This window comes from Procambarus clarkii, chromosome 83, assembly GCF_040958095.1.
Source record: "Procambarus clarkii isolate CNS0578487 chromosome 83, FALCON_Pclarkii_2.0, whole genome shotgun sequence".
NCBI classification, from domain to species: domain Eukaryota; kingdom Metazoa; phylum Arthropoda; class Malacostraca; order Decapoda; family Cambaridae; genus Procambarus; species Procambarus clarkii.
In genome coordinates this window covers 12,780,305-12,792,727 of record NC_091232.1, presented here as the reverse complement: position 1 = coordinate 12,792,727, position 12,423 = coordinate 12,780,305, and the positions used below count along the sequence as shown (strand labels likewise).

General features: G+C 37.1%; 1 long non-coding RNA gene across 3 annotated transcripts; it reads left to right on the top strand.

The window, feature by feature from the left end:
• Window positions 1-275: 275 nt before the first annotated feature.
• On the top strand, window positions 276-12,423 carry LOC123768632 (uncharacterized). Of its 3 annotated transcripts, none has more exons than XR_006774117.2 (6): window positions 276-368; window positions 2,226-2,293; window positions 4,001-6,319; window positions 7,088-7,152; window positions 9,761-11,869; window positions 12,118-12,423. It is a non-coding gene; the product is annotated as an uncharacterized lncRNA (long non-coding RNA). The 3 variants fall into 3 exon arrangements; XR_011225403.1 differs by lacking the exon at window positions 12,118-12,423 and having other exon boundaries at window positions 283-368; window positions 2,232-2,293; window positions 4,001-4,529; window positions 4,599-6,319; window positions 9,761-10,186; XR_006774118.2 differs by lacking the exon at window positions 12,118-12,423 and having other exon boundaries at window positions 283-368; window positions 2,232-2,293; window positions 9,761-10,186.

The window sequence follows — 12,423 nt, the reverse complement described above, 5'->3', positions numbered from 1 at the left end:
ATCGATAAATATCGATCGAGCCGTTTAAGTTCCTCTCACTCCGCCTTCTTAGATCTGTCACCACCACCACTAAGCTTACCTAATCTAACCAAACCTAACCAAGCCTAACTCAACCATGTCCGACAAAACTCAATCTTATGAAGTCTAACCTAACTCCATGCCATCAATATAGTTTCACTCCTCCTCCTTCTCGTCCACCTCCTCCCAGCTATCATCATAGTTATCACCGTCTCCTCTCCTACGTTTCCTGTGCACGCAAAGTCACAGAGGTATTTAACGTTGTCTGTATGAACCCTCTCCTCCAGTCATCACCTGTCAAGCACAGCAGCACAACACGAGTCTCGCCCCATCATAGGAAACATGAAAAGGTAGTCTCTTCTTATTGTATTCATAAAAAAAGCAGGTCCGGATATACAACACAAAGCATTATTCAGAAGAGTAATGAAAAGCTCACCTGTCAGTGAACACTGACATAGGGTGATAAATTATCCTTCACACATTGAAGTCTTGAGGAGCATGAATAACATATTAATGCTTTCTGTACGTTAAAGATATTGTGAAGAGAAAGTACAAAGCCAATGTGATTATATATTACTTGGAAGTAATATGAAGATATGTTAGTTGGAATTGGGTGCTCAACCACGTGGATCATCCATCGGAGATTGATTCAAAAAATTCAAGAAGCGAGGCTTTCGCTGTTCCGAAAAATTCCAAGTGAAAAGTCAGACACTATGTATTGCCTGCCAATATTATACATATAAGTATAATGACAATGTTTAACTTTGGGAATCTGCCTTTAACCAATGTTGAAGGCGGTTGCCCAAGGCCAAATTTTGGACAGCCAACAGGAAGTCCCCAACATGGGGGGCTTGTACAGCAAGGAGACGTGCTTTGTTCATCCCTGAAGCTACCTCCAGCAATGTGTTCTCCACTATGGGGCTATCCCATTTGGCCTGTTTATATATATATATATATATATATATATATATATATATATATATATATATATATATATATATATATATATATATATATATATATATATATATATATATATATATATATATATATATATATTATATTTGGCAAAGTGCATTGTTTTTTGTATGTGTATGTTGGTGTGTGTAAAGTCGTTCTGAAGTTCCCTCCCTTACTGTTAATGCAAATATCAATTAAGTGTGTATAATACAGCATATTATCTCCCTGGGGATGAATACAAATTGGAAAATAGACAATACACCATTTATCAGAAGACGGGAGAATGTGCATTTCGAATGTCGAAATCAGAGTGTTTTATTGCTGAGTCTGGTTAATATTGGTGAACTGGATCTTTTGTGCTACTGGGAGGCGGTGGTGGGAGCTTGGTGGGGTGGTGACCTCGTCCAGTGCTGATGTTAGGGGGAGAGAAGTGTGAACTTGAGTGAGTATGAGCGTGATGGAGTGCAAGTCTGATGAGGAGTATGTATGAGCGTGATGTAGTTTAAGCATGAATGTGACAGAGTGTATGTGTGAGTGAAAACGAGAGCATTATGGAGTGTAAGCATGATAGAGTGAGTGTGATGGAGGGATCTGGAGGAGAGAGAGATGAGGGGAGGGGTCTAAGGAGCAGGTGTATAAGTTCCAGCACAAATGCTAGTAGTATGTATGGGGCACAGGCAATCACAGGTAGTTCTACTTGTGAGGGATTGCACGTATGTTTTTTCCCCGAATCTTAAGTTACTGGAACAGATGTACACACACCTCGGGGGTTTCCTGAAGGTCAAGATATTTATCCCTCAAGCATCTTGGGGCTTTACACCGGTTCGTTGTAAACCAGCTTGTACTGGAGACGAGACTGTCCACAGGTGGCAGCATCCGGTTAACTATTGGATTTTCTCAGACAGGTGGTGCCCAACTACTTGGGCTGGACGGTAGAGCGACGGTCTCGCTTCATACAGGTTGGCGTTCAATCCCCGACCGTTCAAGTGGTTATGGGCAACATTGCTTTCCCCCCGTCCCATCCCAAATCCTTATCCTAATCCCTTTCCAGTGCTATATAGTTGTAATGGCTTGGCGCTTTCACCTGATAATTTATCTTTTTTTTTATCAGACAGGTGGTACTTCTATTTTTCTGTACTTATCCAGATGTGTCTTCAAGGTTGAGCCTCAGCTTCTGGGCCCCACTTTCCTACATGTGAAATATTACCTATGTTTCATCTATTATATATTAATATATGACTGTTAAGTTTCAGGTTGTGCACCCTGGTGCTGGTGGTGAGTCTGGTGGTCGGGGCAGTTGTCTGCGCTCCCCAAAGTAAGTTCTCATGGGAACGTATACAACTTTTAAGACATAAATTGAATTCCATCATACGACCGTATCTTAATTTTCTATTTATTTTCAGGTAAAATGTATCAATAAAATTTATGATTATGGGGCGAGAGATAGAAGCTCGTAAACTAGTGGGAAACAATATTGAGAGTCTCCAGACACAAGAAAATATTTATCTAGGTCTTATAAAAATGTAAAGAGTAACATATGCAAACTTTGTAAAATAAATTAAAAAAATTAATTTGGGATTATAAGAAATGCAGAGAGTTGTGAATGTAAAACTAATTTTCACACGATATAATTGATATGTATAACACGATATACTGGCCTAAGTTATGGCCTAATTAGTTTATCGTCAAATTTGACGAAGTTATTTGAACTAATTAATACAAACGCTGATAACATTCATCTGGTAAAACACAAATTAGCACATATATGATTTCACAAAAGTATGATCGATAATTGACTAATATACAATCTCGTTATTTTTCGTTTTACTTAAAAAATAAGATTCATAATGACCATGATTTTATTTATCTAGACATCAGTAAAGCTTATTACTTTGTTACACTCTAGAGATTGACATATGGGGACCTTTTTTAAAAGGAAAAGACTTGGAAAAGGAACCAAAGAAACCAGAGGTAAATCGAAACGCTTTGCGTAATAGTGGCTTTAGGCATTGTATGTACTAACTCTATCTATTAATCCAACAAACTTTGTAAAATCTCTTGTATGTATGTACCTTACCTAAATAAACATTTATTTATTTATTTATTTATTCAACCATATACAAATTACATAATCAAATTGTAAAATGTATCTCTAATTATTAGTAGAAATTCTGAAGCTGAAATTCATTTGATGCATCACGCTATTGTGATTTCTGTGTGTATTGTATTTATATATTGCTAAGAACGCAGCAGTCTTCAATGGAACTACAGAAGCCGTGCATTGCTTCCGATAACTGTAGACAACAAATGCAGTTCTAGCTTACAAACTTCAAGGAAACTCTAATGGAGTGTAAACAAACTGGTGTTTAAAAAGGGAACACAATAGCTACGTACAATTTTCAAAGTAGTATTATAGAATCACTCACTGGTTAGTCTAAGGCATGGGTTGAAGAAGAACGCAAGGGGGAGGAGGAGTTGAGTGTAAGCAGCAGCTGTCGTTTGTTGTTTTAGATTCAGCTTCTCGGAACCAAAGTTGCAAGTATCACAGGCTAAGGTGAGCCCGTAGTGGATTTACCTGGCACAGGAGCGGGGCTGTAACTCAAGCAGCAGCTACCTCGTCTGGGTCAATGGTCGCTTCCTTCATGCGTTCTCCGATTTGCAAGAGGTTTTGCAATTGGTAAAAGGCTTTGCAAGAATGTAAAGCTCAAACACCAATGTTATATTTACTCTCTCAACACAATGTACCTTCTTGAATATATAATAATAAAGAAATAAATATTCGTGGCTATAGTCTTGAAATGCAACTTATGTTTACACAAACGATTTTGGAACTGTACCTTAGACTGCATCTATCATTCTTTATTAATATTATTTATATTATGTAATATGTATTATTAATGTGTTTGTAATATGTATTATTATTATGTTTGTAATATGTATTATTAATATGTTTGTATCATTATTATTATTTTAATATTATATATATTTTCATTATTATTATTATAATTATTATTATTTCCAGTTCCAAGATACAAGGTTCCTAACCTGTGCCCGCTGCTGAGGATTGACTGTTCTCCCCAAAACGGGCGGCCGCCTGTCCACGGGTGTTGCTACATGCCCAGGGATACCCTGATCCCGCGCCCTGGTTATCTGGGATAGCCAGCCTGTGTGTTCTGGGACTGTACACACACGACACACACCACCTGAGAATTATTGCTTCCCGTCATGCTGCATGAGATGCTGAATTGTTTTCTATATATTTGTTTTTTCAGGCATTTTTTCCTCTGCTTCACTTCCCTTAAAAATTTAGATTGAATAGCCGGTTCAATCGCATCTCTACGCAAAAGCTTTTGTATTGAGTTCTATGGCCAGGTGGTACAAATCTCACCCAACCTCATAAAATATTTTGCTGTAGTTTATTTTGCTGTTTTTACCTCGGACGGTTTGCTGAAGGGTGTAAATGAAATTAGAGAAATACACTTTCCATTAGTGTTAATTCCTGAATTTGTAATGATTTATAGTTAAATATATAAATACGATAAATTCATCAGGCATTCATTTGTATTTATAATCCTAAAGCATCCTAAAAATCATCAGCATCCTAAAAAATCATTCATCAGGCATTCATTTGTATTTATAATCCAAAGCATCCTAAAACCTTCCCCTATACTAGTGAGGAGAAATCGGGTTTCCTGAAAACAATATAATATTAATGAGTGCCCTCCAAACCTTTTTCATAGAATTTTGTAAAGTGAAAATAATATTTTTCATACATGAACACGATGAAGGCAAAATTATTTTGAATATATCGCTCGGGGCTGGAAGTTCTCAGACGTCAAGGGCATCATAAACAACTTGTTCCGTGGCTCCTATCTCTAGAAGTCTAGTATCAGTCCAGCAATAGACTAGAGAAAATCAGCGACCGCATTTCTTCAAAGTCTCATTTATAGAAAATGCGTTGATATATTGAAATGCAAAAATCTGCTTTAAAATTTCCGTATACCTCAGTGGCCTGTTGATAGGGGTCCAGTGCCGACCCTATTAAGAAAAAGGAAAGGAAACACCATCCTTTCATTTTTTCTGATTATGTGTAGATTTGGGTTATTAGAATTTTTTGAATGAGAATGAGAATTCTCATTATGAATGAAATTTGCTTACTTTTTTGAAGGGGCGAAATGCAAAAGAAGCGAATTTCCTGATGAACTTCTTCATAATTTTTACTTCCATGTGAAAATTTATTTTTCCATTAATAAAAACCAACTTAATGTCATTTTAAATACACTAGTAAATTTGATGGAGGTGTTAACAGTTTAGCTGAAGGAAAAGTCCGAGGAAGTTATAGTATTTTATCATATTTTTTTTTTTACTTGGCACAGGTTCTTGTGATTTAAAATTAGCTGAATATATAGTTGTCAAGAGGACTGCTTAGTGGGCAGAAAACTGCCTTACCATAAGGTCATAATGGATGGATTCTACATGCTAATATAATTTTAGCAGAGATCAAGCTTAGTAAATATAAAATGGTCATTTTAAATCACATTTTCTATAATATAATACAAACTTTCTTAACATCCTTTACCAATTCTTACATAGCCTGTTACACAGACATGGTAGGACACTCTGGTTGGACAGATCCTGACGACTTGTATGACACATGGTAAACAGGATGCAGTGTCCTGTCAGGTGTTATTCATCTGAGACAAGTTAATGTTACCTTTAGGGTTCTTAAGAGTGTAGCCCCAAGGTATGTAGCGGTTATCCCTACGTCAGTACGTGCAGAATTTTCCTGAAATCTCTCAACTATAATTCATGGTGAACACTGGAGGCATCTTTTACTATAATAAAATTGCCTTTCACGACCTAAGTCCGGTCCAAAACAGATTATGTTGCTTCAGTTCCTCTCACATTTTTCTGTAATGAAATCAAGAAGCTTGTAAGTAATGAAATGAAGCCATTAAACGGATTCATTGAGTACTAAAAACCGACAAAATATCGAAATTATTAAAAGAACTTTGTCTTTTATTCATATACCGTGTTCTTCTAATTTAATAAAAGCTAAGACTATATAAATAAAATGAGATAAGAGCCTCCTTCTCCTCGACTACTCCATCCACTACCACAAACACTGCTGACGTTTCATCCTCAGCGAACCCCAAGACCCCTCCGGTCTTCCCTCACCCCTCCCATGTTTCCTGAACCAGCAAGGCAACACCGGTATTTAACCTTGGCGGTATCCAGCTGGACGACTTCTACGACCCTGTGTTCCTCGCTCTGCCAGTCTCCACTCAGCCAGCGTTGCGTCAAGACACGAGTCTCACTCCACCAGCGGCATCATGAAAAAGTAAGTAAGGGAGTGGAGATTGTGCACAACTTATTCATAAGACCCAGTAGGTGGGCCTCAGACTTGTGTGTGTGAACACTGACACTTTACTGCAAGCTTGATACACAGAGCAAACTCAGGAGCATTTTTATTATATGACTTACTGAAATTACAAGTAGTAAAAAAATGGTCGTAGGTATATTACTTATTGAGGTACTGTATTGAGACTGTATCTGTCTCTGTATTGAGATATCTGTGCATGTATCTGTCCGTGGTGTGTGTGTGTGTGTGTTTGTATTCTCGTTAAACTGTAAGACAAAGAAATAACACATATATAAAATAAATAATATAAATAAATCATATTGAATAAAATAATAGAAACGTAGGAGAAGTTGGAGAAGAAAATACTCAAGTGTTCAGGAAGAATCTAAAAGGTCTTCTCTGAATACCCTTTATTGTCTTCCCCGAGGCTATGGGTCCTTACACCTGCTCCAGAGGTAGTAGTACCCCGACTCTACATTCATGTACATATAATTTATTCACTAGGATCCTTTAAGCCTCGACCTGAGGCCACAAAACTGCGAATCCATCGTCTAAATCCCTGGTCGAAACTCCAAGGTTCATAGTGAATAAAATGCTATTCCCCCGCTGTGTCCTAGCCGCTGTTAAGATAAGTTTAGATTTAGGAAAGACTTGGGTAAATACTGGTTCAGTAACAGGGTTGTTGATTTGTGTAACCAATTGCCGCATAACATTGTGGAACATAACATTATAAGTGTTTCCGTGCAGGTGTTCCGTCGTGATGGTGTTGGTGTTGTGTCTCCTGGTCGCGGACGTCCTCTCTGAACCACAAGGTATAATATATTTTGTTCTGAGACTATATCTCACCGCATAATGGTAATATTTAAGTGTAAATGTGTAATAGAAACGTAATGTTGTGTACTCTATTGCCTTTGCTTTATGTTCTCCCAATTAAGACTTTGATGGGAACTTAGTTAAAATTATCAAGTCTTTTTTTATGTAAGAAAATGTAATTTTTTCTAATATCTAATTAATCCTTGTGGTTAGCTGCACACTAGATCAGTTTCAGTAGATATGCTTAGATAGAGTTAATGTTTACGTGTTCTGGTGTCTTTTGATCTGGGAATTTTTCACTGTAGTGACAGTTTCCTCCACATCCGGTGATACATTCATTATCTCATGCTGTCATTTCAATGGTTTCTAGACGATGGACTTCAGATGTGTCATACAATAGTCTGCTAGAATTTCAGATCACTTGAGTTCAAGATCGTTGTAGCTTGTGAGCTTTGAAGAGTAATACACTAAGAACAATGATTTGTATGAATTTGTACAGCGGAGCTTCCTAGTTCATTTAAGTGTGGGATTATACATATAGTTGATCTTATTTAATCAACTAGTTGGATGGAATATATATGGAGACTGCATGTACCATCTGAACTATATATTTTTACAAATTTAATTAATGTTATTTGAGTTTCCTTTGATGGTTTCATTCAAACTCAGTATGTAATCATCAGTGTATGCATAGATCTCTAAAAAGTTCCACGTAGTATCCTGCAAGCAAATGTTCCACAGGTGTGACCCAATTGAACTATCCAGTAATGTTCCTTATATGAATAATTATTCACGAGAACCGGTACTTAGATTGTTTTCAAGAAGTGAAGAACTTTTCATCTCGTCAAAGACTTTGATTCTACAGCAAAATGACTTTAAATCAAAGTCACTTCGCTGTAGAATCAATGACTTCAGTAACCTTGAAAACTATAGCATTTGTATGCACTGAGGACGAGAGACAAGTTTTATCTTAAGCCAAATTAAATGTAACAATAAATAATTCTTATCTATGTTGAGCAAGAATGAATTTCTCAGCTTTTCATTTTAGTGGAGACATTAGTAATCGTTATTATTATTACTTCTTATTTAATAATATTTATATTATTATTTGTATTAATATTTTTCAATGTCATCTATTTTCCTAGTTTCAAAAAAGAGCCTGGTAGAGCTGTGTAAGCGGGTGAGGGTGAGGTGTGGGGAGAGGGCTACACACCCGTGTTGCCGTATTCAACAACCACCCCAGTCAATCCTCGAGATAGACACCGAACAGCAACACAAACTAACTTGACCTCGAACGCACACTCGACTTTGAACACTCTGTCAATGTCTGAATGGAATGGTGTATTGGACTACTCACATGCCAGAATGTTTTCTCTACAAAAATATTGTCTATGAATAACTGTCAATTTAATCACTTCTTAGCATATATCTCAGGGAAATAATTTTATATATTTTTTTCCGTTTCATATATTCTATTTTTGTTTAGTTTTGCTTAGTAATGGTAAATGTCATTGTGCATCGTCGACAGTTTTTCGCCTCAGTCTATTATGTATAATTTACTGCTTCAATGTAAACAGATATAAAATTGCAGTATTTATTAATTATAATATATATATGAAAAATTCAAAAAATTTTGTATTATATCTGAGAGCGTCCTAAGTCCTTTACTGATACGGGTGATGATAGAGGAGTGAGGTGTAGAAACCATGTATTGGTGACTGTTCTGGGAGTGTTCCATTACTGGGTGAGACCCTGTATTGCGGGTGAGAGTCGTAACTGTACTAGGAAGGTGACCATGTAATGGGAATGACTGTAGTGTCCTTATACTGGGAGTGATAGTGGTGTTCCTGATCTTGGGGTAACAGAGGTAACTGTACTGGGAGTGACAGAGTTGTCCCTGAACTTGGAGAGTGGCTGTCACTAAATCTGCTTTACTGCCAAACTATTAAGACATAAGGTGGTAATATTAAATTAAAACCCCTCTTAGAAGTACCAGTAAATCTAATGGGTAATGTGCAACCATGCTGGATTAACTGGCCAAGCCACACTCCACTGGATAAAATATAACCCCATTAGAAAAAGCTTTAATTAATGTATACTACATACATTTATATGATTAATAGTTATAATTAGGATATCTAGCTTGAGAGTTAATTATTAATATATAGGGGAAAAGATTTGGGGTACAGAAACTTGCAATAAAACACCAATACACAAATATTAATTTAAACAGTGAAAGTCTATATTCATCAAAGGGAGGATGGACTTTAGAATATTAATGGAAATTTGTGATGATCTGACGACACTTGACTTTCCTTCAAAGAAAATATCACCACACAATTTTTTTATTACGAGGGATTACTGCACTTCATTATCACCGGATAATATCCAGAAAACATGTTAGATATTATATAAAAGGCACTTAAATGACATCTAACATAAATTAATAAGAATTAAACATAAATAATTTAGGAAAAACACAAATTTATAAATATATATAAATGTAAATAAATCTCAACACTTTATGTAATGAATAGTGAAATTATTATTATTATTATTATTATTATTATTATTATTATTATTATTATTATTATTATTACTTCCCAGGTCCAAGGGAGAGCCTGAGGGAGCTGTGCATGCGTGTGAGAGTAAACTGCAGTATCAAACCTCCCCACCCATGTTGTCACTTTCATGGATCCCCGGTTCGAGGCCCACCCATCGGGTAGCAGCCCAGAGTACTCTTGCTATCATCATTCGCGGGACTTGACCACCTCTTGAATGCCTGGTTTCCCTCAAGCCACCTTTCCATACTAACATAAAGTTTGCTGTATATGACTCTTCAAATGAAAAGACGTGGAAACTTTGTACAAGTTGTTATATATACCAAAGCATTTCCTCAGCTAAACTTCAATGCACAAATATCATAGGCATGCTTGTTCAGTAGCATCTCTGCAGGAACTCTTCGATGTAAAACTTTCTGTCAGTTTGCAGATGAAATATATCATCCGACCTCATAAATAACTTTCACAGCAATCTATTTTGTATTATTTAGGTTCTCAGTGTTTCCGAAATTCTTTAATATAACCAGATCAGTACGGCCTATCTTCTTGAGGTTATCTTGAGATGATTTCGGGGGCTTTAGTGTCCCCGCGGCCCGGTCCTCGACCAGGCCTCTACCCCCAGGAAGCAGCCCGTGACAGCTGACTAACTCCCAGGTACCTATTTACTGCTAGGTAACAGGGGCATTCAGGGTGAAAGAAACTTTGCCCATTTGTTTCTGCCTCGTGCGGGAATCGAACCCGCGCCACAGATTTACGAGTCCTGCGCGCTATCCACCAGGCTACGAGGCCCTACGAGGCCTGCATTAGTTTGAATTAGGGATTTTATAATAATTCTTATTATAGTAGAATATGAATATTAGACAAATGATGATTTTTTTTAATATGAAAGTGCTATTAAACCATCAATTATATGACGTAAGTAAGATATGTGGAATCGTTGTGGGTTAGGCGGGAGAGTGAGAGGATGGGGTTGTACGAGTCACGCGGTAATTTAGGTTAAGTATCCCTGAGTCTGTTCAGTAACTGGATGGGTGACCCTGTTAACACCATCACTCATGGTTAATGCGACTGATATACCGTAGTCGGAAGTGTTCCCCTCCCGACAACAGTATAACGATAATGATATATCAGTATACCAACACTGGTGTACTAGTGTTGGTATATCGACAATATTAGTATACCTCATAATCGTATACAAGCACACCAACAATGGTATACTAATATACGGTATATGTCAGTATACGGACAGTGGAATGGTGTACCATCACCGGGGACAAATAGCCTGTTAGCCATATTGAAGGTCATCCAGGTTAACGACTGACCTTCCCCAGGATACAACTCACAACAGTTATCAAACTACCTGACCCCTATTTAATGATAGGTCAACAGAGGCATCAGGTGCAAGGCAATGCCTCTAACCCACGCGAATCAACTAATTGAAATGAATCCGGCTAACACTGCTAGAGGGACACTCACCTGTACTCGTGAAACACACCTGTATTTCATTCATTCTCCAATATTCTACTAAACCATCGGAATCCTCCCTAATCCACCTGTATCCTCTTAATCCTCATGTATCCTCCTAATCCACCTATTTCCTCTTAATCTACCAGTATCCTCCTAATCCACCTATATCCTCTTAATCCACCTGTATCCTCCTAATCTACCTGTATCCTCCCAATCTACCTGAATCATCCTAATCTGTCTATAATTTTCTATGCAACATGTAACACTTGCACTTGATGCTCCAACAGGTAATAAACTATAAAATATATCAAATATTAGTGTCGTAAGATGTGCTCTTTTAAATATACCAAAACAAGCCAAGTTGTCCCTTCCGACTTGCTTACATCTTCGAAGAGAAGAAAAAATATAGAAGTGTGACCTGAAAGTGTCAAAAAATTAGTATAAAGTTTCACATCACATTAATTTCAGCCGGGATCACACAAGACTGAAACCCCACCATATTGCGGAGTTCATCAGTTGCCCGAACCTAACCTAATCGATAACCGACGAATAGAAAATGGGACCCCCCCCTTTAGTGAAACGCTATGATTTACGATTTGAGAAGACATCCTGAGGTCATGATGACGTCTTGAAATATCTCGTTGCAAGTAAATGCGCTGCAAGAATGATTGGCAAGTCTAGCTAAGAGGTATGTAAGAATTAAGTATAGATTTATTGGTTCGAATTAATTGGTTCGAAAGTTAGCTGGAGCATATATTAGTTAATAAATCATTAATATAACTACGAAAATTAGTTAATATATGAAAATCAGCAGCTCAATCACCACTTGCACATAACAGACAAACTTGAAAAAGTTTATACCGTATTTCAATAAATTATGTTCATAATTACTACCCAAATAACATAACTTACAAAAAAAAAAATGGCATAAAACAGGATGAGCGGATTACCTGGATGGAGGTGAGGCCAGCTCCTCAGCCACACTTGACCGAGGATCCTCCTCTATGTTCCTCATCGAATTAAGGAAATGTTGGAAATGACCGAGAAGACCTGTTGACAGTCGTTGATCCTAAAGTAGATCATACTGAATTCTACCCATGAAGGCTAATCTACCAGTCAGAGGCATCATCACACTACAGTTAAGCAACAGTCACAACTGCATATTATAATTCAGTATGGAGGAGTGAAGCTGTGCAGAGAAACTGTACAACTAATAGAATGAAAGAAATAAAGTTGATAAAA